At 40.4% G+C, this 20,628-nt stretch overlaps 2 protein-coding genes across 45 annotated transcripts in view; one reads left to right on the top strand and one right to left on the bottom strand.

Annotated features, from left to right (window-relative positions):
* LOC128932229 (endogenous retrovirus group K member 13-1 Env polyprotein-like) overlaps positions 1–15,466 on the bottom strand; it is a 122,425-nt gene extending 106,959 nt beyond the window's left edge. For all 20 annotated transcript variants that reach the window (XM_054256783.2, XM_078375317.1, XM_054256791.2 and 17 more), the window contains exon 1: positions 15,397–15,466. The gene's annotated coding sequence lies outside the window, so the exon portion shown is untranslated. The remainder of the gene's footprint in view (positions 1–15,396) is intronic.
* A 72-nt stretch (positions 15,467–15,538) lies between these two features.
* Positions 15,539–20,628, top strand: part of SUPT20H (SPT20 homolog, SAGA complex component) — a 50,838-nt gene continuing 45,748 nt past the window's right edge. For all 25 annotated transcript variants that reach the window (XM_035302514.3, XM_008998152.5, XM_035302507.2 and 22 more), the window contains exon 1: positions 15,539–15,653. The gene's annotated coding sequence lies outside the window, so the exon portion shown is untranslated. The remainder of the gene's footprint in view (positions 15,654–20,628) is intronic.

The raw sequence follows: 20,628 nt of genomic DNA, 5'->3' as shown, positions 1-20,628 counted from the left end.
AAATTCAATATGACTTCACGACTCCAAGAGTCATGCTTTTTTAAATGTAATATAGTGTTTATTACATTCAATAAATTAATAAATTCATGGAAGGAATAGAATTAGTTAACCAGTTACTTTATAAACTCTGTAACTGGCTTTTTGTACTTACTGAACATTAGAATCTTTTAATAATCTGATGTTGCTTTCTCAAAGCATAAAAATCACCTTTGTCAGCTTACTACACCCTCTATGTCTGTGAGTTCTGCATTCATGGACCCAACCAACCAAAGATCCAAAATGTTAAAAAGAAAAAACCATTAAAAATGTCAAGACAACAATAAGAAAGAATATAAATAAAAAAGAATACAATATAGTAACTATTTACATAACATTTACATTATGTTAGGCATTATAAGTACACTAGAGATGATTTAAATACACAACAGGATTTGTGTAGGTGCAAATACCATGCTATTTTATGTAAGGGACTTGAGCATCCACTCAAGTTCCTAGAAGCAATCCCCCACAAATACCAAGGGATACCATGGATACCAAGGGTTTACTTTGCTACATAATTTATTACATTTTTCTTACTTTATTATTATATTACTTTATTACATTTTCTATTATCTTTGGGTTAGAGGTCATTGATTTCTATTGTATCTTTATGGTGTAAGTACTATATACTGGGGTGCTACTGTGTATCTTTTCCCAGTTCAGTAATGTCATGTTAATAGCCTGAAATCAGTCAAGGTGAGAGTATTTATACCATGAAAATCGGCAAACACTATAAATCAAAAATTGATTTGTGCTAAAGTTGAAAAATATTTCAATTTAATAAATATAATTTGTATAGGATGAGAAATCATTTAACAGTAGACACTATATTGAATTTAGTGACAAGTTTATTGGAAGAAAGGCTAATTGGATTAGGATGTAAGTCAATTTATCAAGTCATGGATGTATGGCAACTATAGGTTGGCTATGGTATGAGAGTTTAGCAAAAATCAGTGAAAGCATTTGTGATATGCAGCATATGACATTTGCAATTCAGAGTACACTTTATTATTATTTGTAATATGCATGCTACACTCCCTTTTAAGCAGTAAAATCTGCAATAACTTATGTACACACAGATACATGTACACTTTTTTTCATAAAATTGGTTGTTAAACATTTATCTGCACACCAAGAGGTTATGGGAGTTGTGTGACAGTTCACTTGAATCTGAAGATCTTACCAATAGTTTCCAAGACAAAAGCTGGAGACGGCAGCTCTAAAACTCTTAGAAAAAAAATTAAGTGTACATTGTTGTGACCTTGTGTTAGGCAATAGTTTCTTAGATAAGACACCAAAAGTACAAGTAACAAAAGAAAAAAACGAACTCAACATTATCAAAATTAAACATTTTTATCTTTCAAATGACTATTGAGAAAATAAAAAGGCAATGGCAACTCTCAAAATGAGTGAAAATATTTATAAATCACATATCTAATAAGGGATGGTATCCAGAACAGAAAACTCTTACAACTCAACACCAGAAAGACAAATTAGCCAGTTTTGTTTGTTTGTTTGTTTCACCTAATACATTTAGATTTTCTTTCTTTCTTTCTTTTTATTACCCAGTTTTAAAATGGGCAATAGATCTTAATAGATATTTCTGCTAAGATATACAAATGGCCAATAAGCATGTGAAAAGATATTTAACATTATTAGCTATCAAGGAAATGTAAACCAAAACCACAATGAGATATCACTTCACAACTACTAGGATAGCTATAATAAATATTTTAAAAAGATACATAACAGCAAATATTAGTAAGATATGAAGGAATTGAAACCACTTCATTCATTGCTGATGGGAATGTAAAATGATGCAGCCCCTTTGGGAAACAGCTTGGCATTTCTTCCAAAGGTTAAACATAGTGTTACCATATGACCCAGCAATCTCACTCCTAGGTATAAGAGAAATGAAAACCTGTGCACACAAAAACTTGTACATGAATGTTCATAACAGCATTAATTAAAATAGCCAAAAAATGAAAACAAACCAAAGCCTGTCAATTGATGAGTAAATAAAAGATGATATATCTATACAATGAAATATTATTCAGCAATAAATACAAAATGAGGATGGGACTACGCACAGGACCCAGCAAGGAAGACCAAATAGAAGCAGCCAATGAGATAAGAAAACCGGCTGGAAGCTCTAGGTTTTGTTGGTCCCATTTTACCTGCTTCTAAACAGAAGCTCAAAGTGGCCATGTTACAAGATGCCTCAGTGAGACAGGGACAGAATCTAGACTGCCAATTATCTGAGTTTAGTTCAGGTTTTTCCACACCTCTAAGATTATAACTGAAGAAAAGATAAGATTCTAAAAATGTGTATTTTGTTGCTATCGTTGTACTCATCTGTTGTTCTAGCATTAGGATTTTGGCCAGTAATTTACCGTAAGAGTTACATTACTGAGTTAAATTTGTCTCACTTCTTCAAAACACCAACAACATACATGTACCTCTCCTATCATCCCTACTCTAACTTTTCTTTTCTTTCTTTCTTTTTTTTTTTTTTTTTTTTGAGACGGAGTTTCGCTCTTGTTACCCAGGCTGGAGTGCAATGGCGCGATCTCGGCTCACCGCAACCTCCGCCTCCTGGGTTCAGGCAATTCTCCTGCCTCAGTCTCCCGAGTAGCCGGGATTACAGGCACGCGCCACTATGCCCAGCTAATTTTTTGTATTTTTAGTAGAGACGGGGTTTCACCATGTTGACCGGGATGGTCTCGATCTCTTGACCTCGTGATCCACCCGCCTCGGCCTCCCAAAGTGCTGGGATTACAGGCGTGAGCCACCGCGCCCGGCCTAACTTTTCAATATAGTTAAACTGAAGAACATCTTTGGACTCACAGGGCTGAGCAGCCAAGAGCAAGGCATGTTTCACACAAAGCTGTGGATACAGCTGTGGGAGATGGGCTTGTAGACAAGCACGGCTTGCCTCCTGCTGCAGCCACGGTTTTGTGCTTTCACCTGACTTCCTCCTCTTCTTTTCTGCTCAGTACTTTTTTTCATGTTTGGTTTAACCACTATTTTTCTCATTGTCCTAACGTTCCCATTTTGCCATTTTAACTGGAGTATTGAAGAGAGCTAAAGCAGCGTATAAACTGAGTTAAATGACTGGGATAGAGCAGTATTTAAATCTAGGAAACAGAATTGTAGAATAGTGGTGATGGTTAATGATGGAAAAATTATATTAGAAAACCTGTATTTGAACTTTAAAGGAACCAACATTTGTGTATTTAAGAATCAAAGGCCGGGCACGGTGGCTCACGCCTATACTCCCAGCACTTTGGAAGGCCGGAGCAGGCGGGTCACGACGTCAAGAAATCGACACCATCCTGGCCAACATAGTGAAACCCAGCCTCTACTAAAATATAAAAACTAGGGGGGCGTGGTGGCTCGCGTCTGTAGTCCCAGCTACTCTGGAAGCTGGGGCAGGAGAATTGCTTGAACCTGGGAGGCAGAGGTTGCAGTGAGTCAGGATCGCGCCACTGCACTCCAGCCTGGCGCCTGGCGACAGAGCGAGACTCTGTCTAAAAAATAAATAAATAAATAAATAAATAAATAAGAATCAAAAAAGTTTTAGGCAGAAATTCCTAGTAATGACATCTCATTAATAATAAAGATTTTTCTACTCCTTTACGGAACAAAAATTGTCTAGATCTTTCATCAAGTTCAATACAGTTATTTATTTTTAAATCAAGCCTGACCTCTAGTGGCGAAATTGAATTAATTCAATACCTCAATCTACTGAACAGTCATAATGGTACAAAAAAAGAGCTCAACATTATAACCTTCCTAGTATAATGCAAAAGGCAAAATCCAGTTCCACTTATGAAATATTTCAGAAAAAAGAAAAACAAAAATCAATCCTGAATCTTATCTAGTGTCTAGGTCCAACAAGCAGTTTAGAGGAAATAAAAAGGCAGGTAAACATGTTGGATGCCACTAAGCTAGAATGCAGGAAGTTCTACTGCACCAAAGAACATAAGAAATGTGGTAGAAGAGAACATTATTATAGATTAAAACAATTAAAAGTTTCATTATTATAGATTTAAAGTATCCTAAGATACTTACAAATTAAAACTATCAATATTAAGCTAATGCTATGTGTGGACCTTGTTTTTATGCTGATTTGAACAAACTTTTTTTTTTTTTTGAGACGGAGTTTCGCTCTTGTTACCCAGGCTGGAGTGCAATGGCACGATCTCGGCTCACCACAACCTCCGCCTCCTGGGTCCAGGCAATTCTCCTGCCTCAGCCTCCTGAGTAGCTGGGATTACGGGCACGCGCCACCATGCCCAGCTAATTTTTTGTATTTTTAGTAGAGATAGGGTTTCACCATGTTGACCAGGATGGTCTCGATCTCTTGACCTCGTGATCCACCCGCCTCGGCCTCCCAAAGTGCTGGGATTACAGGCGTGAGCCACCGCAAACTTTTTTTTTTTACCGTGAAAATTAGGGAAACGTAAACTGACTGGATATTAAATGGTACTACAACATTATAGTTCACTTTGAAAGTATGATACTGATATGATTACTTTTTAAAATTATCTCTTAGATACACGTAGGGAACTATGTACGATTGGAATTTTTAAAACTACAGATGCGGGCCAGGCGCGGTGGCTCACGCCTGTAATCCCAGCACTTTGGGAGGCTGAGGCGGGTTGATCACGAGGTCAGGAGATCGAGACCATCCTGGTAAACATGCGGAAACCACGTCTCTACTAAAAATACAAAAAATTAGCTGGGCACGGTGGCGCGTGCCTGTAATCCCAGCTACTCAGGAGGCTGAGGCAGGAGAATTGCCTGACCCCAGGAGGCGGAGGTTGCAGTGAGCCGAGATCTCGCCATTGCACTCCAGCCTGGATAACAAGAGCGAATCGCCTTCTCAAAAAAAAAAAAAAAAAAAAAATACCACAGATGCAAAGGCCCTGTTTTTAGGAACAGGAAAGAGGCTAGTGTGGAGTGAATGAGGAACAGAGTAGAGATGAGCTCAGACAGGCAGTGGGGATGTGGGATAATTAGGGGATGATAGAATTTTTAATGAGATGGGACATCATCAGAGTGTCATAAAATCCCAAATTCAGGCTCAGGTACCTGACACGCAATTGATGCCAAACACTGACACACGGGTGCTTGGAGACTGAGAAAGATTTATTTGATTTGGTCAAAGCAAGAAGGCAGAAGAGCAAGATTTCTGAAATCCATCTTAACAAAAAGAAGCAGGGGCTGGGTGAGGTGGCTTATACCGGTAATCCCAGCACTTTGGGAGGCCAAGGTAGGTGAATCACTTGAAGTCAGGAGTTTGAGACCATCCTGCCCAACATGGTGAAACCCCATCTCTACTAAAAATACAAAAATTAGCCAGGTGTGGTGGCAGGCACCTATAATCCCAGCCACTCTGGAGGCTAAAGCAAGAAAATTGCTTAAACCTGGGGGGGCAGAGGTTGCAGTGAGCCCAGAGCACTGCACTCCAGCCTGGGTGAAAAAGTAAACTCCATTTAAAAAAAAAAAAAAAAGGCAGCATGGAGTTTTTATGCAGCCAAAGGATAAAAGAGGGGGAGTTTCAGGAAAAAAAGGGGGAAAGCCCTTCAGTCTCAGATAACACCTTGAGCAACCAGACATCCAGGCATCAGCAGCTGGTCATGACATCCTTACAGGTATTTATTTCACCTTTGTTAAGTAACCATTGAGTCCATTGGTCTCCTGGCTGTTTCTGAATGTGGTTTCACCCATCCCTCCTGCTGCTCTCCCCACCGTTTCACTTGTTGGTCCCTCCCTTGCCTTCTTTAGATTTTTTTTTTTTTTTTGCTCACAGGTTAATTAGTCCTTCACGAACTGTTTTGAAGTCAACTCATTCCTGCCTCTCTCCATCCAGCATTGCCTATACGCCTTTGGGTATATACCTAGAAGTAGAATTGCTGGATCACGTGGTAACTCTGTGCTGAACTTTCTGAGGAACAACCATGCTATCTTCTACAGCAGCTACACAATTTTATATTCTCACTAGCAAATATCCAGATTTCTCCACATCCTTGACAACACTTGTTATTTTCTGTTCTTCTGGTAACAGTCATCCTAATGAATATGAAGTTTTGATTCACACTTCCCTGATGATTAGTGATGTTAAGCACCTTTTCATGTGCTTATTGGCCATTTGTACCATTTCTTTGGAGAAATGTCTATTCAAATTAATTTCCCATTCTTAAATTGGGTTATTTGGTTTTGTTGCTGTTGAGTTGTAGACATTCTTTACATATTCTTATTTTATATATATCAAATATATGATTGGTAATATGTTTGTCTCATTCTGTTGGTTGCCTTTTATTGATGTGCAGAAGTTTAGCAGGAGAGTTTTTAAAAGCTGGAGTAGGGGATAGTAGGCCTTCTATGTTAACTGGCCTTACCTAAAAGAAAGACTAACTTTCCTGTATCTTTGTGATAGGAGGTACTATTATAACTTAGAGCTAAGCACCCTCTGAAGTTGGTTACTGCCCTCCCACAGAAACTGGAGACAGGGGCTCTATCTTCCCTGATTATTACATCACAAGGAGATGGCCCTCAAGTCCTCAAGAAAGACATTCCAGGATTGTAGAATTGGTAACAGGCACTTTTTTTAAAATTATATCTCAAAGGAGCAAAAAAAGAGCCTACAAGGTTTTTATAGTAAATGATCTAAGGAAAGGGAGGTCAGTGGCCTAGAGTTAGGAAGAAATCCTACCTAAAGTTAGGGGAACTGAGAGAAATATTCATGAGACATTATTTTGGCCACTTTGGTTAAAATAAAACATTTGGATACCAGGCATGGTGGCTTATGCCTGTAATTCCAGCACTTTGGGACGCTGAGGCGGGTGGATCACCTAAAGTCAGGAGTTCAAGACCAGCCTGGCCAAGGTGGTGAAACTCCATCTCTATTAAAAATACAAAAATTAGTCAGGCATGGTGGCGGGTGCCTGTAGTTGCAGCTACTTGGGAGGCTGAGACAGGAGAATTTTGAACCCAGGAGGCAGAGGTTGCAGTGAGCCAAAATCACACCACTGCACTCCAGCCTGGGAAGCAGAGTAAGACCCCATGCCCCCTGCCCCTACCAAAAAATTAGCCGGGTGTGGTGGTGAAAGTCTGTAATCCCAGCTGTTAGGTAGGCTGAAGCAGGAGAATTGCTTGAACACAGGAGGCGGAGATTGTGAAATGAGATCACACCATTATACTCCAATATGGGAGACAAGAGCAAAATTCCATCTCAAAGGGAAAAAAAAAGCATTTGGGGATGTCACAGATGAGAAAAACTAATTTCAACTGAAAGAAATCCCAGAAAGTCCCTGAGAGGTATTAACATTTATGGAGTGAAGCAGGCTGGTATAAGATTCAACAGATAAATTTATTAAAAAAGAAAATGCCAGATAAAGGAAAATCATTAGTTAAAAAAATAAATCGAGAGAGAAATAAAAGCTTATAACAAGATAGACAATGCAGCCAGCAAGACAGCAGGATGTAAAGGAGCTATCATGGAAGGCTGTCTAGAAATATGGATAGGCTCAGACCATGGAGGGACTAAAGAGCATATTAGGAATGCAGACTTCATTTTATGGACACTAGGGGCTCAAAAAAATGTAATAGGGGGCATATGACATGATCTAGGTTTTGGAAGTGTGGAAAGCAGCTGGAGAGGGGAGTCAGGCCAGACAGAAGGCTTTGTCTTTCCATTGCCATGGCCGTGGCTGGCACACCTGGCAGAACAGCTGTCCACAAGACAGCAGGCAGGGCCTCCTCACATACTGCTGCAACCCCCCTCTCTCTGCCTGCACTTGCACCTGCCCTGTCCTGGGAGGAGTGACTTGAGCTAGAAAAGAAGCTGTGATATCAGTAGCAATGGTACCAGAGAGGCAAGCATTAGGGAAGGAGGTGTTAGATACAGTGAACCCCAAGTTTCTCTTCAAAGAATCAGTATGTCAGTATGTTCGGCTCTCTCACTCTTTAATTTTCTATTTTAAAGTTTAACTTCCTTGTAGTTCCAGTAAACAACTTCTCCACCGATTCTAATCAGCAGTTCACATCTGTTGCCCTGGCCTGCGGCTCCGTCCTGATTCATCCCGGTCACCTGCTTCAGTCACCTGCTCCAGTCACCTGCTCTGGTCACCTTGTTTGACCTAGGTCACCCCTGGCTACCTGCTCTGACCCACCCGTAAATGTCCTTCCCACTAAACCACCCACCCTGCCACTCCAGCTTGGACCCCTGCTCTCTTTAAAATAGCCAATCAGGATTAGTCTAGGTTGTGCGGTCTAACCCTAGGCAATAGGGGAACAACACAGCACTAGGGGTGACCCCCGTCATCCATAAGTACCCCTTCCCCTCCTTGTCCAGGTGTGTGGCCACCACTGCGCCATCCGTGAGCCACACCCTTCTATGGAAGTAAACTGCCTTGCTGAGAGGACTTATCTTCGAGTGCTATTTCTTTGATGGCATTGAAACTTTACTTATAACAGAGGGACAGAGTGACACTCATAAGAAAATAACTTCATTCAGAGCAGAGCCAGGCAGCCAAGCCTTCAACTCTAAAATCAAGGACCCACTAACGTAGGCGGAGCTCAAGGCAACAGCCCTGACAGCACCAGAGGAGGAAAGTGAGGCTCCTGATGAGTTACCTGCATAGAAGCACCCAGCACAGCCACGCTTGGGTGGGTCTTCTCCACCACCACTGCTGGTCACTGAAAGAGCACTTAACATGTTACTCTGTGCCTCTTTTTTTCAAGTACACTGGCAGTTAAATTCAGATTTACGTTTTTTTGTAAAAATATTTCATAAACAGTAATACTATAAAGTACTATTTATATAGTACAGCACATAGCGCATAATCTTCGATCATCTCACTTTTGGTGTTATTAGGATTAGCCAGGTATTTTCAGCCTGATCCACTATAAAGTGGATAATTACTAAGTTCCGTTTCAACCTTCCACCCATTTGGTTATTTGGCAACCATTATTAATTATTCCCTAGAAGCATTATTTTCTTACGGGTTGCAAATGGTGATATTCCATCATTTCTTATTCATTTACTCACTGAAATTTTTTTATTAAAAAGTTTTCCCCAGGCAGGGTGCGGTGACTCATGCCTGTAATCCCAGCAATTTGGGAGGCCAAGGCGGGCAGGTGAGATCACCTGAGGTTAGGAGCTTGTGATCAGCCTGGACAACATGGTGAAACCCTGTCTCTACTAAAAATACAGAATTCTCTGGGCATAGTTTCACATGCCTGTAATCCCAGCTACTGAGGAGGCTGAGGCAGGGAGATCATCTGAACCTGGGAGGCAGAGGTTGCAGTGAGTGTGCACCATTGCATTCCAGCCTGGGCAAAAAGAGTGAAACTCTCTCTTAAAAAAAAAAAAAAAAAACTTTTCCTCTATCAACTCTGAATTTCAGTTTGTGTAGGAAAGCAAAAAATTTGGTTTGAAAAGCTTTTTAAAAGCAATTTCAGAATAATGAGTTAGTGCCTAGCAATCCTCAATGTGACCAGCAAGAGGTTTTATAAAAGCATTAAAATTTATGTTTTTTGATATTTTTGATATATTTCAAACCATTTCAGTCAAAAAAATCTTTCTGATTCTCCCTGATGTTCCAATTGTGCCTTCAATTGCCAGCAGGAGCCCTTTCAAGTTGGACTCCGTATCATTGCTTGCAGAAACACACACACGCAGAAGGCATGTGTGTTGTGAATCCTCTGTATTCACAACACACATGCCTTCTGCTTCTCTCTGAGACCCTATCTAGTTGTCCTCATTTGCTAGTGGATCTGTTCATATTCCAGTGGCCAAAGTGAGTCACACGGCCACATGCAAATCACCATGAAGAAGTATACTCTGCCCACACTGAAGCCATGGGAAGAAAAGTAAGAAATAAAAATTTTTTTAAATCCTGTGAACTAATACTACTATCTACCATGTTGAATATGATGCTTCATTTTACGTGTCAATTTTGCTAGGTTACAATACACAATCAAATATTAATCCAGGTGTCACTATGAAGGTATTTTGGAAATGTATTTAATATCTATAATCAGTTGACTTTAGTTAAAGGAGATTAATCTTTACCTAAAGTGGGTGGAACTTTTTCAATTAGCTGAAGGCCTTAAGAGCAAAATCTGAGATTTCTCAGAGAAAAAACAAATTCTGCCTCAAGACTGCAGCATCAACTCTTGCCTGAGTTTCCAGCCTACTCAGCTGCCCAACAGATTTCAGACTTGCCAGATTCCGTAATACGTCAGCAAAATATTTAAAATGAAGGGATGGCTCTGGTCAGAGCAATTAACCAAGGAAAATAAATAAAAGCATTCAAATTGGGAGAAAAAAAGTATAACTATCTTTGTTCACAGATTACATGATTCTATACATAGAAATACTAAATAATAAACACATGTATGCACACATACAAAACTATTAGAGCTAATAAGTAAATTTTCAGAGTACAAGATCAACACTTGCTATGGTTTGAATATATCCCCCCAAAAACATGTGCTAGAAACTTAATTCATAATGCAACGATGCTGGGAAGTAGGGCCTAATGTAAGTTGTTTAGGTCATGAGGTCTCCACCATCATGAATGGATTCATGCCAACTGTAAAAGGACTTGAGGCTTTAAGTTTGATCCCTTGCTCTCTAGCCCTCTCTTTGCCCTTCCACCATAGGATAACATACCATGGAGGCTCTCATCATATGCCAGCCCTTCAATCTTGGACTCTTCAGTCTCCAGAACCATGAGGCAATAAATTTCAGTTTATTACATATTACCCAATCTGTAGTATTCTGTTACAGCAACAGAAAATGGACTAAGACAATACCCCAAAATCCACTGTGTGTTCTATACATCAGCAATGAGCAACCTGGAAAATTAAAATACACTTTTATTTATAATAGTATTTGCTAAGGACTGAATATGTCCCCTCAAAATTCACATATTGAAGTTCAAACCCCCAATGTCACTGTATTTGGAGATGGGACCTATAAGAAGGTAACTGCGGTTAAATGATCACAGGAGTGGAGTTCCGATCGTATAATTAGTATCTTTACAGAAAAACAAAACAAAACAAAAAACCCACCAGATCTCTTTCGCTACATATGTGTGTCTCTGTCTGTTTCCCTTTCCTTCTCCCCCTTCCTTTGTCTTATGAGAATGCAGAAAGAAGGTGGCCATCTACTTGTCAGTAAGAGCCCTCAGCAGAAACCAAACTGGCAAGCACCTTGATCCTGAACTTCGCAGCCTTCAGAACTGTAAGAAATAAATTTCTGTCACTTAGGCCATTCCGTTCATAGTATTTTGTTATAGTGGCTTAAGCAAACTAAGATAGATTTTTGCTACCAAGAAGTTGGGTGTTGCTTTAATAGAACCTAAAAATATGAAAGTGGGTTTGGAACTAGATAATGGGTAGAAGTTGAAAGAATTTTGAGATGCATGCTAGAAAAAGCCTAGATTTCCATGCTAGAAACATGGATGTTAAAGGCAATTCTGGTAAGAACTCAGAAATACAGTTGAAGAGAAAACCTCCATCTTCTTAGAGAAACCATAATCATGAACACAATTTTGGTAAATAAATGGATGTTAAAGGCCATTCTTGTGAGGTCTCAGATAGAAATGAAGAATGAGTCACTGGAAGACAGAAGAAAGGCAATCCTTGTTATACAGTGGCAAATAACTTGGCTGACTTGTGTTCTAGTGTTTTCTGGAAGACAGAATTTGTGAATGATAAAATTTAATGTATAACTGAGATTTTTAAGCAAAATGTTGAAAGTGTGACCTAGGCCTTCCTGAACGCTTATAGTAAAATGCAAGAGGAGAGAGATGAATGAAAGAAGAAATTATTAAGCAAAAAGGAATCAAACTTAAATATTTAGAAAATTCTCTACCTGTCATATTGCAAAAAATGAGAAAGTATATTCTAAAGAGAACACCAAAGGTGTGGCTACACTATCGTTTGATAAATAAATTATGAGATTTTATGAGCAGAAACACTGCCTGTTTCAACTGAAGGGGATACAGACAAGACAAAAATGATGTAAGGCTTTTACATCCTAGATTCTACAGGACAGGACAATAGAGCTATCCAGCTGCAAACCTACACTACTCTTTATGGGGAGAATGATCTCAAAGTAATTCAGATGTTATCAAGGCTATTACCGAGCAAAATTTGGGGGATGAGACACTGCCCGGGAGAGCATGCCTGGTAGAGTGTGGGGAGGGGCACAGCATCCACCTAGGGTCCAGAAGGCAAGGCCACCATCCCAGTAGGTCTAGAAGACTGGGCATTGAATCAAAATGGATTATTCTTGAGCCTTAAAATCTGCTGGAATTTGCCTTTCTTGCTTGGGACCTGTCATGTTCTGCCACTGTTATTTTGGAAGCAAATAACTTGCCTGGTTTTACAGTTTCACAGCTGGAGAGAAATTTTGCCTCAGGATGAATCATCTGTCAAGTCTCACTCTTACCTGTTTTAGGTGATATTTAGAAGAGTCTTTGGACTTCAGACTTTAGAGTTGATGCTGGAATGAGTTAAGACTTTTGAGACTGTTGGGGTGGTATGAATGTATTTTGTATTCAATAAGGACATAAATTGCAGCAGTACAGAAGCCTGTGGACTGGATTATATCTCCACAAAATTCATATGTGAAGCCCCAAACCCTAATGGCACTGTATTGGAGATAAGATCTATAAGGAAGTAATTAAGGTTTAAGAAGATTATAATGGCAGAGCCCTTATGCAATAGGACAAGTATACTCATAAGAAGAGACACGAGAGCTAGTATGCTTGCACAATGGATTCTTGGTTACGGCACCAAAAGCACGGGTAACAAAATAGATAAATTACACTTCATCAAAATTAAAAACGTTTGGACACAAGAGGATATTATCAAAAACGTGAAAAGACAACCTACAGAATGGGAGAAAGTATCTACTAATGATACATCTCATAAGGTCTAATATCCAGAATATATAACTACTCATAACTTCAACAACAAAAAGAAAAACAACTCAATTTAAAAATGGGAAAAGACCTTGAATAGAGAGTTCTCCAAAGAAGATATACAAATGGCCAATAACAGCATGAAAAGATGCTCAACATAACTAGCATTAGAGAATGCAAACCAAACCCACAATAAAAGACCACTACATACCCTTTGGGATGGCTACTATCAAATGAATAGAAAATTACAGTGTTAGTGAAGATGTGGAGAAATTGGAATCCTCTGACAATGCTCTTGGTATATAAAATGGTTCAGCTGCTGTAGAAACATTTGTTTACGGGTTCCTCAAATATTTTCACATAGAATTACTTTAAGACCCAGAAGTTCCACTATGTTTACACCCAAAATAATTGAAAATAGGGACTGGAATAAATACTTGTATAGAAATGTTCATAGCATCACTATTCACAATAGAAACAACCCAAATGTCCCTCAATGGATGGACAGGTAAAACTATGGCATCTAGGTACAGTGGAATAGTAGCCATAAAGAGAAATGAAGTACTGATACATGCTACAAGGTGTACAAGGTGAACCTGCAAAAGATCATGCTAAGAAGACCAAAAGGTCACACATTCCATTTATATGAAATATCCCTAATAGGTACCACAGTTTTGTAACCGGATTTGCAGCTTGTGCTTCAGTCTCAGGTTCCTGGCTTCCCTTGCTCGAAGAATCGAGCAGAGAGCCTTACCCCCACAGTATGTTCCAACTCCAAACAAGTGTTCATGGCCCGAGAGAGAGAGCAGCAATGCAGTTTACTAAGCAAGAGGAAGTAAAAGCTTCCAGATCATGGAAGGGGACCAAGAGGGTTGCTGTTGTTGGCCAGGGCTGCCTGGACTTATATCCTCAAGTAATTTTGAGTTGCAGAGTGTTTGCCCCCTAGTCCTGTGTGGAGAGAGGGCTTGTGCCCATGAGTCACCTAATTTTCTCTTTCTGGTGGTTGTTTCCTAGTTTCTGTTGAACTTGCAAGCACTATCGGAATGCGGTTGAACAGCTAAGTGATACTTTGAACGCTGCCTTGTGATACAGTTGAAGTACCCGTGTTGACCTTTTCCCATACTAGGGTTTCTAGAAAGTTCCCCATTGACCCAAAAGGTTTTATTCCCTCAGTTTGAAAGCTGATTGCCATTTGCCAAGGACTGAGTAAGGAAGGAGTGGGACTAACCGCTTAATGTGTTTGAATTTTATTTTGCAGTGTACTTTAATACTTTCTTTAAAATGTTATTCCTTTTTATTTATTTTTTTATTGCATTTTAGGTTTTGGGGTACATGTGAAGAACATGCAAGACTGTTGCATAGGTACACACGTGGCAGTGTGATTTGCTGCCTTCCTCCCCTTCACCTATATCTGGCATTTCTCCCCATGCTCTCTCTCTCCAACTCCTCCCCCGCCCACTGTCCCTTCCCTATTCCCCCCAACAGAACCCAGTGTGTAGTGCTCCCTTCTCTGTGTCCATGTCTTCTCATTGTTCAACACCCACCTATGAGTGAGAACATGCGGTGTTTCATTTTCTGTTCTTGTGTCAGTTTGCTGAGAATGATGGTTTCCAGGTTCATCCATGTCCCTACAAAGGACACAAACTCATCGTTTTTGATGGCTGCCTAATTTAATACATTTTTAATGTGTGTAACCACTACCTCTAGTTCTAACACATTTTCATTTATCATGACACTCGGCATTGTGAACAGCAAATAATAAATGCTCATTAAAATGTTCACCCCAGGCAGTGCACAACAGATGGCCCATGCCTGTATTCCAGGCACTTTAGGAGGCCGAGGCGGGTGGGTCACTTGAGATCAGCACTTCAAGACCAGCCTTGCCAACATAGTTAAACAGTCTCTACAAAAAATACAAAAATTAGCCGGGCGTGGTGGTGCACGCCCGTAATCCTAGCTACTCGGGAGGTTGAGGCAGGAGAATCGCTTTGACCCAGGAGGCGGAGGTTGCAGTGAGCCGAGATTTCACCATTCCACTCTGGCGAGCGCGACAGAGCGAGACTCTGTCTCAAAAATAAACAAACAAAACAAAACAAACCTTACAATGTGTGCTGGTAATGCAGTTTCTCAATTTTTAGAACCCTTCTTTGCGGTGATTTTTAAAAAACATTAAACTAATTGGCAGTTGATATACTACAGAAGGTTGTACGCATTGCATTGGACCCGTAAATGCGGGTAACAGTGTCGCTGTTTTTCCATTCGGATGTGCTAAGCAAAAAGAAAAGCTAGTTCTACGTTTCTTTCACTCTAGAAATTCAACAGGGTCTCTCTTCCCCAAAATCTTTTCTACATCGTCCCTCCCACTTTGCAGACTCTGCCTCCGGGCCTGAGCAGAGTTCCTAGGCCCTACCTCTCTGGAGTCTGGCGCGAAACGCAGGGCTTGAAGCTCCCGGCCGCGGCCCCGCCCTCCAGGCTCCTCCCCTTCCGCCCGCATTTCCCGCCCCCCCAGCCCAGTCCGCCACTCGGAAGTGCGGCCACCGGAACAGGCCGTTGGTGGGGGTGTAGCATCGCGCCGCCGAAGGGGCGGGTGAGCGTTGCGGCGGAGCTGGCGGAGCCGTCTTAAGGCCTAGCGGCGGGGCGACCCACAGAGGTGGTCGGCGGCGGCAGGTGAGTGGGACCGGCGAGCGGCTGGCAACGCGGTGGCTTAGACCGCGAGATCCGGCCAGGGTCAGAGGTGAGCGGGCCGCGTCCCAGAGCCCGCTGGAGGAAGATGAGGTCCCCAGAGACCCGGCGGGCCGGGGCGGGGGTCAAGGCAGCCACCCTCCGGGCGGACGCCTCCGTCGCCTTTCGTGCTGTGGCTGAGCCGAACTTTTCATTTTAGTTTGATTTTTGGGTTTTAGATACGGGCATTTCCGGACACTTGCAAGAATTTTGCCTTGCGCATCTTCGAAGGCGGTTTCCTTGGTGTCCATATTGCATAAAGGCTGGTTGCTCCTCTGTGGAGATGACGGTTTTACACGTAAAGCCTAAGTTGTGACAAAAAGCCCCTGCAGTTGGAAGACTCAGGTCGATGAGGGCAATCAGAATTGATAGCAGCGTTTAAAATTGGATTAATTACTGGCCATGGTTACCGGGAGCTCAGAAATGAACTTGGAGAACAGCTGTCCTGGAAGCTATCTCCCGTAACCAGCGCGTCTTCCCGAGTGCAATGCATCAGAGTCTCTACAGGACTCAAAATATGAAGTGATGAGCTGGGTTTTCGGAGTTAAACTGAGTACAGAGTATTTGGGTTGATCACCATGGTATAAAGTTAGACCAAAATTAAACACATACTCGTCTCTGAGCAGAATTGGGTCCTTATTTTAAATGCTTTGCTTTAAAAAAAAAAAATGTGAAAACGAGTACTGGTTTGATTCGTTTTAAGATTGTAATATTGGAAGGGACCTAAGATTGGACATTGAGAGTTCTGAATTCTGGTCTAGGTCTGTGCTGTTAGGAAATCAGTTGTTCTGATTGCCTTATTCTGTAAAACGGAGATGATAATGATTACAGTTTTCTCGCAGATTCTGATATATTCTGTATACAGTCAGGATATTTGCTTTGCGAGAGATTATGAAGTTATTAGTTTTTGTCTGAAGTACTTAAATATTTTAACGTTATTAATCCCCCATCCCCAATTTTGTGACAAGAAATCTTAATTTTAAAAGTCACCACATTTTGTCCAAAAGTATATAGTGTATTTTCATCTTCAAATTCAGTGGTCAGAAAATTTTCAGCTTAACCTAAATTCAACTTAAAACTCCTCTCAGCTCTTCAAGGGTAGGATTAATATCTTACTCATTGTAAATGATTGTAAATTATTTATAGTTGTATGGTGCTTTTGTTGTATTAGGAGTTTAGCTCATTTTTAAAAGTTGTTTAATCCCCCCCGCCCCCCACAAGACGGAGTTCACTCTTGTTGCTCAGACTGGAGTGCAGTGGCGCGATCCCGGCTTACTGCAACCTTGTCCTCCAGAGTTCAAGAGAGTCTCCTGCCTCAGCCTTCCGAATAGCTGGGATTACAGGCGTGGGCCACCACACCCGGCTAATTTTGTATTTTTTTTAGTAGAGACTGGGTTTCATCATTGTTGGTCAAGCTGGTCTGGAACTCCTGACCTCAAATGATCCATTCGCCTCCGTCTCCCTTACAGGCGTGAGCCACCCTGCTCAGCCAGTTTTTTTTTTTTTTTTTTTTTTTGGAGACAGTCTCGCTCTGTCGCCCAGTTGGAGTGTAGTTCGAGATCTCGGCTCACTGCAACCTCCACCTCCCAGGTTCAAGCGATTCTCATGCCTCAGCCTCCTAAGTAGCTGGGATTACAGGTGTGATGCACCACACCCGGCTGATTTTTGTTTTTGGTAGAGAGGGTGGTTTTGCCATGTTGCCCAGGCTAGGTCTGGAACTTCAGGGCTGAAGTGATCCACCTGCCTTGGCCTCCCAAAGTGCTGAGATTACAGACTTGAGCCACTGCACCTCACCTTCTGTATGTTTTTGTAGAGACAGTTTCCCCATGTTACTCAGGCAGGTCTGGAACTACTGCTCCTGGGCTCATGCCATCCGGCAGCCTCCGTCCCTCTCAACTGTTGTGAGCCACACCCCACCTTGCCCTTTCAGTTTTGTTTTTTTTTTTAATCTGGCAAAAACCAAAGCTTTGGGGCTCACTGAAAATCAAAGCAAAACTGTTTTACCTGGAAAATCTTGTTTTCTGTCATCAGAAGTTGTTTTTTAGCTGTGTAGACACCCAGCTTCACTGGTTACAACAGGTTAGGTGAATAGATTAATAATTTTTATTTATCATCACTCTCAGAGTATATGTTTTCTATTCATTTTTATTTTATTGAGACAGGGTCTTGCTCTGTTACCCAGGCTGGAGTACAGTGGTGTGATGATGGCTCACTGCAGCCTCTGGTTTTAAGGCTCCGGTGATCCTCCTGGCTCAGCCTCCTGAGTAGCTGGGACTACAGACGTGTGCCACCATGCTAGACTAATTTTTTTTCTTCCCTTAGTAGTGACAAGATCTCACTATGTTGCCCAGGCTGATCTCAAACTCCTGAGCTTAGATGATCCTCCCACCTGGGCCTCCCAAAGTGCTGGGGTTACAGGTGTGAGCCACCATGCCCAGTCTAATCTCAGAGCAAATGTTATGCACCATCTCTGTACCAAGCAGCGTGAGCTTCAACCCTGGCAGCACGTTTGAGTCAACCGGGGGGCTCCAAAAATGGCAGGGGGAATTGGGTCCCTGTGCCTCAATCTAGATAATCAGTCTCAAGCTGGTGGATCACAGGCATCTCTGTTTGAAGCTCCATAAGTTACTCTTGTGCAGCCAGGATGAGAGCTCCTGTTGTTACAAAAAAGGTTTAAAAGACTGCATAGTTTGCTTGAAGAGGAGATGGGCTGGTGGGATTGGAGCTGCATCTGGAATATGTAACCTAGGGCATTTGGAGGATGCTAATTAAAATGATTTTTTGTTTTTGAGAGTGTCGCCCCGCTTGTTGCCCAGGCTTGAGTGCAGTGATCTCAGCTCACTGCAACCTCCACCTCCCAGGTTCAAGTGATTCTCCTGCCTCAGCCTCTTGAGTAGCTGGGACTACCTACAGGCTCGTGGCACCACAGCCGGCTAATTTTTTGTGTTTTTAGTAGAGACAGGGTTTCATCATATTGGTCAGGCTAGTCTCAGACTCCTGACCCCGTGATCTGGGGGCTTCAGTCTCCCAAAGTTCTGGAATTACAGGTGTGAGTCACAGCACCCAGCCGAAATTTTTTTTTTTTTAAATACATGACTGACAACTTTTTTCCTACTAGGCAAAAACCAGAAACAAGCTAAGTATCTTTCAACAAGTAAATTGTTAAACAAATTCTTAAACATCACACCACAAAATTCTATGAAGCAATAAAAAAGGAACTACTGACATATATAATAACTTGGATGAATGTCCAGAGAATTATGCTGCATGAAAGAAGCCAATCCAAAAAGTTACAACTGCATTATTCCATTAATAGGAATATATGATATTGTCTAAATGCCAAAATTATAGAAAGGGAGATTAGATTAGTGGTTGTAAGGGATTAAGGAGAAAGAGAGAGGGGAGGAAGCAGGCATAGCTATAAAAGAGCAACAGGATGGATCATTGTAGTGATAGAAATATTCTATATTTTGACTGTATCAATGTTAGTATCCTGGTTGTGATATTATATCATAGTTTTGAAGTTAATTGCTTTTACAACACCTTTGCAAGATATTACTTTTGGGGAAAATGGGGTAAAAAAGTACATAAATATTATTAATTACAACTACATGTGAGTATGCAATTATAACAAAATGCTAATTTTAAAAAATTATTTAAAAATACACACATTTCTTGAGATTAGATCTCAGAAGTCATGTTGAGTTGGCTACTTATCTCATGTTAGATCTCTGAGTTGCTGTCTTGAAAATTAATTCAAGTTACTCTTTTAAATACAAAGAAACTGTAAATTTTTTTTAAGTGTCTTTGAGAAGTTTGGAAATCTTTTTGTGACTGAAAAATTAGCATTATGGGGTTACTCCTACAAAAATAATATTTTATCTGATGAATTATTTTTCTTGTTTCTCTTAATGCAGTACACAGTAAATAGCTGAAAGTATCATACTACATACCAATTTTAACTTTTTTCCTTTATAGAGATTTATGTTTCTGTTAAGCTATGCATCCATGAGATTTTATTTTATTTTTATTTTTTAAGACATCAGAATTTTAGTAATCATTTTAGATGAGTGTACACCTTATTTTTGACACTGAACAAAACTCAAAACATGATTGTTTTTCAAAGTTAAGTTGCAATGTGAATTTGAAATTTTATCAGTGAACTTTATATTCTGTTAGTTTAAAATCCATTTGTCTCCCTGCAACTTTGACTCAGTCTTTACCTATGCATAATTTTGAAACATCATTCATTGGTCATTTGGAAAATTAAGTTATCAGTGTTACAAAGATCTTTAAATGTCAGTACATTTTACTAAACAATATCAAAAAATCAATTTGTCAATATCCCCAGCAATCTCATCAGAAGAAGCCTTTAAATAATAGAAAGCAGTCAAAAGTCCCTTGAAATTATAACCTTATGGGTTCAAATTTTATTATTAGCAGTAAATATGGGAAGCTATTTTTCTTGATGGGCTTACTTTGTTATTTTTAAGACAAGTACCAAATACTTAAGTCTGAATATCTATAATTTGCTCATCAGTTATTTTTTCAAGTAGAAATGGAAAAGGCAACGGATTCGTTTGCAACTAAAAAATACACAAGTGCCTTGGTAAAAACCATCATAATTTAGTATTCAGAAATGGTTTATAATTCCCTTCTCTTTCCACAGAATATTAAAAACACATGTACCCAAGGAGTGAGGTTTTTTGTTGTTTTTTTTAATCAAATAGGCTGAAGAATGTATTTTTTTTTTTTTTTTAATTAGGTTCTGGGATACATGTGCAGAACATGCAGGTTTGTTGTTATATAGGTATACATGTGCTTTGGTGGTTTGCTGTACTTATCAACCCGTCATCTAGGTTTTAAGCCCTGCATGCATTAAGTATTTGTTCTAATGCTCTCCCTTCCCTTACCTCCCACC

This window comes from Callithrix jacchus, chromosome 5 (assembly GCF_049354715.1).
Source record: "Callithrix jacchus isolate 240 chromosome 5, calJac240_pri, whole genome shotgun sequence".
NCBI classification, from domain to species: Eukaryota; Metazoa; Chordata; class Mammalia; order Primates; family Cebidae; genus Callithrix; species Callithrix jacchus.
Note: the sequence above shows the minus strand (reverse complement) of the source record. Positions and strands in the feature narration are given on the sequence as shown.